The 9,008-nt window shown below is 37.9% G+C and overlaps 1 protein-coding gene across 2 annotated transcripts in view; it reads left to right on the top strand.

Annotated features, from left to right (window-relative positions):
• The first annotated feature begins 538 nt into the window (after positions 1-538).
• gabra3 (gamma-aminobutyric acid type A receptor subunit alpha3) overlaps positions 539-9,008 on the top strand; it is a 253,492-nt gene continuing 245,022 nt past the window's right edge. Inside the window, exon 1 of one of the 2 annotated variants that reach the window (XM_055179776.2) lies at positions 539-805. The gene's annotated coding sequence lies outside the window, so the exon portion shown is untranslated. The remainder of the gene's footprint in view (positions 806-9,008) is intronic. The other variant, XM_055179775.2, reaches the window with a different exon arrangement.

Genomic DNA, 9,008 nt, shown 5'->3' with positions numbered 1-9,008 from the left:
ACTAGGAATTCTGTGAATTAAAAGGCACAATTATATGTATATATAATATTATATATAATATAATATGTATCATTTATTTTAATTTATTTATTTTTTATATGCGCAGGCACGTGACATCCGTTATGGACGTGAAAATGAAGCACTAACAGTACTTAACTATGGAAGAAAATGCTTCAAAAACTTTAACCGGAACTTTGTATACAGTATTTAAACCACCAGATATTAACATCTAAGATATCAGTATGGTTAAAAACTTTGAGTAAAAAATATACTTTTCATGATAAGGTTGACATTTGCATGGGAATTGCCCAGGTGCGTTCATTGTCATATCACATTCATACAGTCTACAGAAGGCTACACAATGGAATTTTCCTGGATAAGAGCTGAAGGATTTTTCAAAAGTACTCTATTTTTGATAACGAATGACAGAATTAATTTTTATTTTAAATATTTCCTAAACGTAGGTCATCGTAACCTCTACTCTTGCTTCGCCATCGCGATCCACCTGCGAAGGTTTTTAAACCCTCCTCTTTCAAGCGGGAAATTTGTCGCCATCCAGCACCAATGTGCGCGTTCGATAAGGAGGGGGCGGGAAGGTTAGTTTGAAGAGGGCAGGCTCTCCAGCGTTTGCCAGCGCACTCCCACTTCCCTTCATTTCAGCGTCTGAGGCAAATACTTCAAAATTCACTCAGTGGACCTAAAAGATTATCCTGGAGAACAAGTGTACACACAGAGTGGAAGAGCAACAGCCAGAGCTCTGAAAGTGTCTGAAGTCCATCGGATAAAAGAAAAGGATTTCTCTCCGGTAATGTACATTTGATATAGAAATGATTGAATGATGCGTAAAATGCTTGTCGTGGATGTGGAGAGAGGAAAACGTATTTGTTAAAGCCCGCAGTGTTTGATTCTCTAGTCAGTGTGTTTTTGTGAGGAACACGTAATTTGTTTGAAGGTTTAACAGGTCTCCTTTTACCACAGCGGGGTTCAGATGCGCTGAGGTAACGTTAAACCTGACCAGGCAGCGAAGCTTATCACAGGCAAACCTGACGACTGTTACTCACTGAAAATCATTTAATGAAAATTGATAGTTTTTTTTTAAACAAGCTGAATTTTGTTTACTTTATCGATGGGGGTTTTATTCACTGTTGTCATATTCATTATGCGACATAAATGTTTTACTGAGATAGAAATGAGCGTATTTTTACTTTCCAAGTTGTGCCTTTAAAACCGTTTATTTTACAGAGAAGAAGCATGGAAGAAAATGAACTGATGCTCTTACGAATAGCCTTGACATGAATTAAAACTTGCTGCATTTTATAAGCTTATTTCTATACGAAATCCCGAAATGTCATTTTCGTTTTATTCGTAACTTATTGCCATCATATGAATGAATGCTTACGGGAACTAGGCTATAGATTTGTGTCGGAATTATGATGTGTCATATATTGATAACACTTGAATTCGGTCGTTCTTACGTTAATGTTACGTTAGTTTCTGATTTTCTTATTGTGACTAAGGTTGATTAGATAAACATATTTATCTTTATTTGTTTTCATGGTTTGCACGGAGTGATAAATACAGTAGATCTGCTGTTCAACAAAACAAGTAAGCTTGCTTTTCCTTTCAAGAAGTAATGGGTGGGAGACGTATGCCTGTTTATTGAGGGAGAAAGAGAGAGAAAACGAGGGATGTCAGTGCGCAGTCATGAAGCATGTTGGATGCATGCATCATATAGGTCTTACTGTTACACCCTTTAAAGCAGCTCAACAGCTTATCAAACCACTTGCAGCTTACATTAGAATGCTGAAAATGAATAAATCACCCCAAAATAAAATTATGACTGAAATGAAACCGTGCAGCTTATGCAGCTCCTTTACATTTATTTACATTTACATATTTCAAATCCTCATCATATACCTCACCATTAACTCTCATTTGCATCTGTGTTATTAATCAACACAAGAAGCATGCGAAGCAATGGCATGAATGACATCAAACCTGGCAGAGTGTGTCTCTAATATACACAAATTAGATTTTTACGTTCTTTTGCATTCAGTTTGATAAAGCAAAGAGCTGACAGCAATATAAATATCTGAACGATGGCAGCCTGTAACTGATAGGGAGGTGACAAGAATCAGGAAATGGATTTGAGTTTCAAACTCAGCCCCAGGCACCACAACGTTTCATATCACATGCTCTACCCAACAGGCCACATCTTTGACGTGTTAATGGGATTTGAGAGCTATGGTGAAGTAAAGACTACAGCGAATTACATTTTTTTCGGTCTGTTTCTCGCACACAGCTATTGTGTGGGCTTGGTGGTACATGTGCGTGTGGTTTAATGGAATAAAGTCATTGTTGGCTGAATCGATTCGCACAGAATTTACTTTTTAACTGTGCCTTTAATGTCGTGTATATTTAAAGATAATGCATTTGAATTATACCGTAATTTTTTATTTTTTTAGTAAAAGATAAAGCATTACTCGCCGTCACTACCGTCTCTCTGTTATCTGCATCGAAATCATTCAATTATTGCAAACTATTGTGATACGCATCCTTGCGATTTTACTATGATTTCAATATATCTTGCAGTCGTAGTTAATTTGGCCTTTACCATGTTTAATAAAATTATGATGAATTTTATGATGAAATGACATTAGCCTTGTGAGACAAGGCGTGTAAAAAAACTGAAACAGGGCTGGAACAGATTGAAAAGCACATTAAAGATTTGAAGACAGTACCATAGATCTAGGCAAGGTCATGGTAATGAGGGCAGTGGCAGATAAGAGGCATGGCAGGTTAAGTGCTGGAAGCTATGAGTCCATGAGCTTAAGGAGACTCCTTCCTCGAGGGAGATGTTTAAGCGAGCCTGTGAGCTTCACCAGGCCAAATATACAATTATAGCTTCAATGCAATGCTCAGAGCAAGAAAATAAGCCTGCTTTCAGCACTTCTGCAAAACCAAAAGGAGTTTGGTTTCTCTGGCAACAGTTTTGAGAGAGGTGAAGAGGTGTGCAGTCTCAATCACGTCAGTTTTTTTTTTTTGCTTTGGGTCTGCTCACTTCAAGGAAAGATTAATGTCCCGCATTACTGTTTCACTTGAACGAAATGGTGCCAAAGTGATTAAAGTTTCTGGGAGGAATTATTAGTTTGTGCTGTTTTTTTCTCACAGACATCCATTATGCCTGACTTTTAACGCAAGTGTATGTTCCCAGGATATCAAAACAGCTTGTCCTTTTATTCAGGCAACTAGTGCGTACCAATATTAAGTTAGGCTACTGGTAATGTGTTTTTATTCTATTCATTAAGGAGGAGGAGGGCAAGATTATTCCTGAACCTGGACTCCAAATGACATTTGACCACCTGTTATACTTCAGGTTGCTGTAACTAACCTTGCCTTTCCTCTCACACCTTGTTTTCAAAACCACATTGGCAGAGCGAGGCATATAACAAGATGAATACTTAACTGTGACTGTCTCTAAACAGACTTTTCCCAGTTGCTTCAGCCTCTCTAGTGTTTGGAGCTCTGAGCTTCTTTACAGTTTATGGCTGGGCTGGAGAGTAGTGAGAAATCCAGATTTACACATCAGGCTGGGACGACTGAAGAAAAGCATAGCCTTTTTTCTAGCGAGGCAAAAGGTGTCTGAGATCACAGAAGCTTTAGCATTTATTATTCTTCGATGATTCAGCAGTTTTGACACTTTTGAACTGAAGTAGGATTATTTGACAATCCCAGCTGAAATTTGCATGTGGTCAGCATGCAAGAGGAAGAAATGCATAAAGGAGTTTGTGCCAGCTAGACAGTCAAATTTATGTATTCGGCCATGCCTGGCACGGAAATGCAAGCATTGTCCTTAAAGTGCCAGTCAGATCCAATTTTTAAGGTTCCTAATATTGTCAAGGAGTCCCCAACAACAGGTTTAAAAGCATGCAAGGTCAAAAAAAAAACAGTTATTTTCTGAAAATATCAATTTAATATTACCTCATTTTTTGAAGCCGTTCAAAGATTTAGTCTGCCTAAACCCCACCTTTCAGTAGCCTACTCTGCTCTGATTGGTCAGCTGACACAGTCAGTTGTGATTGGGTTTTCATAGGGTTTTCACGTGTCATCTTCGTGCTATGTCACAGAAAGCACCAATCAAAACTCCACATGGCCAGCAATGAGCAAGTGAAGTGGTTCAACAAACCAAAATAATCCATAATTTATCGGCCTAATTGTGCTATCAGATCGATAACCGATAATATTAAAAATAAGCAGTTATCGGTCGATAACGATATGCCGGCCGATATATTGTGCATCCCTAGTTTTTCAGCATTGTAAACAATAGTGCAACATGGATTGACCTAGTGCTACTCCGACATACTGATAAGACATTAGAACCAACATCATAACACATCATTTGTCATTACTCAAAGTAAAGGGCTCGTTATAGTTGTGCGTAGGTCCCACGGCGTAGCCGTGACGGCGTAGGTTTAATTTATACTTTTGCATCGTCATCAACGTGCAAACACACGTGTAGACTGCTGGTAGGCAGTCTCCACGCGTGTAAGCACAGTAGCAACGCGACCGTCAAAGAAGAAGAAGCTTGGCAAGTTAACCCACAAACAAAAAAGAAACAGCAACTTGTTGTGTATGATTTGAGAAGACCAGCAATGATTGAAGTAAATAAACAGCGACTTTTGTTGCAGTTTGAGTTAAATCACTCCTCAACTTGGCTCATCTTTTTTTCACCGTTGAAAACGGAAATACCTATTACGCAGTTTTTTTACCTGACGGGAGGGGTTCTTGTGGACCAATCACAGCGCTTGTGGTCCGCGTAGAACTGACGCGCTTCAAAAATTTTGCAAGGTGAACATCAGGCTACGCAGAGCTACGCACAGGCAACGGATAACCTACTGCATAGCTACGGCGGTCGCCGTGATTTCACCAAGTAAGATGTGATCCTGGATCAACGTTTTAATCAAAGATACCCCAACTTAGCCTTAACTCAAACCTTTACCATTTTTAAACCCTCAAATTAGTGTGAAATAATAGTTTGAGGGGTATTTTTTAAACGCCCCTAAACCTAAATCTAACATACATACTAATCCTGCAATGTGGTTGGTTAATGAAAATGTTGATCCAGGACCAACAATGGTGTTGATCCAGGATCACATCCTAATTGGTAAAATCACTTTCACCTAGTTGGGGTGTAGAGGTTACGCAGGACTATAAATAAGTCCAACGTCTGGCAGCATTTTGTTTTCATATCACTCGACGGGAATCTTAAACAATCACACGGACGCGTACATGCACCAAAACATTTCGAGACGCGCGCTTCTGTTCTTTCAGCCGCGCGCAGCCGCTTAGGAAAACATAACAAAACTATAGTAAGTTTTTAAATAATAATGATAATCTTATTTTGATTGATCTCTATTGGCTTCTGTAGATGGACATCAGAAATGTTTTGTGCAAAGCAGGGAAAGGGAAGCAGAAAGGAGAGATGATGAGTTTAAAGTAGTTTAATCCTCACCCAGTCAGGTCTTAAACATTAGAGGAAAAATCTCAAGTAAACCTCTGTCAAGTCTATAGAATTGCATTGTTGCTGAAAAAAGTCAACACATGTATGTGTTATACTATTCTGTATTTTCAGATATGAAATGAATATTTAGTGTATAGCTGTAGGACACAGTTGGCAGTAACTATGACTGAGATTATTTTAGTATAGCAGTCATAAAAATGAATGGTTTCTTAAAATAGTGCTATTGTAAAAATATTCTTCTAAAAAAACGTTATTAATTATTGTTGTATTTGTATAATGTAAAATGCAAATGTGCAAGAAAATATGTTAATTTCCAAACCTTTTATGCCATGTATGCCTCCAAACATGTTAACTCTTTCACCGCCAGCGTTTTTTAAAAAAGTTGCCAGCCAGCGCCAGCGTTTTTCATGATTTTCACAAAAGTTTAATGCCTTCCAGAAAATGTTCTTCTTCAAATATATAAACATACAATATACCAAATGAAAGAACAGACCCTCTGCTTTCAAACAAAAAAAAAAAAAACGTTTTATCCTACCTTCAGTAGCTATTTTGTAATAGCTATGTCTCTGCAAAAACCCCACATGTTGAGCAAAAAGCAGAGATAATTCCATTTTTGTGACGGACTTTTTATAGAGATCCCATTCAGAGCGATCTTTAAAACAGACACGGACATGCAGCAGCTTGCCATAGGGCAATACTTCCGGTTTTAAAAAGTTGCGGAAGGGCGCCACCTAGTGGATAATAGCGGTATTGCGGAAAGACGGAAATACTCGTCATTGGCGGGGAAGTGTTTTCTCTTGATTGACGAGATATCTCGTCAATGGCGGGGAAAGAGTTATGTATAATGAACATGATACTTAAATATTTTTAAATACATGTAGGAATAGTGTGTTAAGCAAAAGACATTGTATAGAAGTCTTAGGCTTTAAAAAAAATTAGGTGGCCTGTGCCCCAGTAGAGCTTTATATCTAACAACGCCCCTGCTAAGTCCCTTAATTCAAATTTTATGTAAAATTTCCCTTTTTTCAGTGACAGACCTGCAGTACAGAAGGTTCAGTTAAAGCTGCAGTCGGCAACTTATTTGATCATATTTTTTGATCATATTCACTGAAACCAACACTATGCTCCGATAGAACAACATAAATTAGACTGTTTAAGAAAAAACCCAGCGCTTCTAGCTCCACCTGGAGCCTGTTATTTGTTTTGCAAAAATCCACCGCTCCCGGTTCATTTGGTCCAATCAGCGCAGGCTGGTTCATTTGTTCCAATCAGCGCAGGGCTGTGTAAAATCTGCCTGTCAATCACAGTACCTGCACGTGCCACAGATCCCCATCCCCCTCGCGCGCGTTACAATATCACGTGCATCCGCCTGAATTCATAGGTGTTTTGGTTTGAACAGCGTGATGGCGGAGAGAACTTTCAGTAACAAACTTCCGATTTCTCGGTTAACAACTAGAGCTAGGAAAACAACCAATGAAAAGAAGGAAACAAAGATAGAAAGCGACTGTGACCGTAATAAAACTAGGATCAATATCGGACCGGCATTTGAAAGGAATCTACGAGATTTCAAGCTGGATGCAGAGCTTGCCACATTTCTTCTCAACAGGTAATTGTGCTTTATCAACCATTGATTGTATTTCGGAGTGTTATGTAAGTAATCTAAGTATTCTTGCTAAGTATGCGTTCACAATAATACTTTTGCACACGCGCTGACGAGAACGAGCTCTGAGGGAGGTTGCTCGGAGGTAGTGGGGGAGGGACATGAAATTGCCGACGGCAGCTTTAAGCCTCAAAATGATAAAATTCTTTATTAAGTTTTATGTACAACAAAAAAGTTACTGAAATTATATAGGTTAATAAAATAAAACCGTGATGTGTATCGTATCGCGAGCCAGGCACCGAGATACAGATAGAACCGTGAGCTTAGTGTATCGTTACACCCCTACAACTAGGTGAAGTGTCTGTGGGCAGGTCAAGGTTTTTCTTTCCCACGGGTAAGACTGTAGGCAGAGAAGTATTGCCTACATACATTGACACACAACAGGCCGGAGATTCGAAATAATATGACTAAACGCTGTTCAAAGTCAACTTCCGAGTTTAGATGCCAATATCTTTATTTATCGTGCATTTTTTGGGTTAACAACATTGAACACCGTTTACATTGATGGACAGCTACTGTACATGACACGCTGCAATAAAGGTCATTTTCAATACTGGATCTGACTAGCACTGTAAAGGGGATGAATAATAAATTTTACAGTACATTTTAGTGACATGTTGAGTAAATCAACACAGCTAGGAGGTGCGCAAGGTTGACTCCTACTGTTCTTTTATTGTTTAGGAATAATTGCTTCTATCATATTTTCTGCTTAATACCTGCAAGGTTTTATCTGCATGCTGTCTGGCTCTCAACAGGTGTCTTTGTCATGTGTTTTCACGGAAAGCACAAACAATCTATGCACTCTGTGAATTGCCATTTGTAACTGTTCTTGCGCCATTATGCAACTGTGGTGGCGCTGTTTCGCTATCAACACACTGAGGCTCTGACTAAACTTTACAAGAAGAGGTGCAATGAATTTCATCCTAAGAGCTACAGTATATTAGGAACTACATTAGCTATTTCATGGATGTTGTGCAGGTGAATCACCTCAGACACCAGATCATTCCTGTGTAAAATTGTTCAGTGGTTCAACATCGCGTTCGCTTTCTCACACAACACACAACATGACCAGTAATAACTCGAAAATGAAGGATTTCTTTAAACCGATTCATTTTCATGAATGTTTGAAACAATGCAGTTCCCAAGTGAATCAATTAGAGCGCAGTAAGTGAAATGCATAACGGAGGATGTGAAAGAGCTTAGTTACAAGTTAATGTTTAGTTTATTATCTACAAAATCATTTAGATACATTCTAAAAGCAATAATAGAAGTCATAGCTGTTAGTTCAAATCATTCTGGTTATACTAGACCAAAATAGTTTAAATGAGAGAGGAAATATTATTTCATATAAGGCCGTTATATAATTAAACATTGTTATAATATATAAATATATTATTATAACATATTGTATAAAACATTTGGGAATAAAGTACCATTTCGATTCAGTGATGAGATAACTCACTTAAATATGTAACGTAACCATAACGTAAATGGGTGATTCTCACGAAATCCAGACTTAGAAGGTGTCCAGCATCAGATTTTTAAAAAGTCCTTAAAGCCAATTTTTTGCTCATATAAGATTAAGGTCTGAACTTACATAACCATTTTTTTAGAGGATTTAAAAAATATTTCTTATAGAATTATTAAATTTTTTTTAGATTATCATTATCAAAAATTATCATTACTGCAACATGATATTACATTAATAATATGCATTTAAAACTCATGTTTCGGTAATGAGAACTAAAAAGTTGTCTAGGTACAATGACAAACAAAATTTCTACTTTTATTTGGAGAGAAAAAATAAGAACTGCTTACCTGGTATCC

This window comes from Misgurnus anguillicaudatus, chromosome 9 (assembly GCF_027580225.2).
Source record: "Misgurnus anguillicaudatus chromosome 9, ASM2758022v2, whole genome shotgun sequence".
NCBI classification, from domain to species: Eukaryota; Metazoa; Chordata; class Actinopteri; order Cypriniformes; family Cobitidae; genus Misgurnus; species Misgurnus anguillicaudatus.
This window is presented reverse-complemented; position numbering and strand designations above follow the sequence as displayed.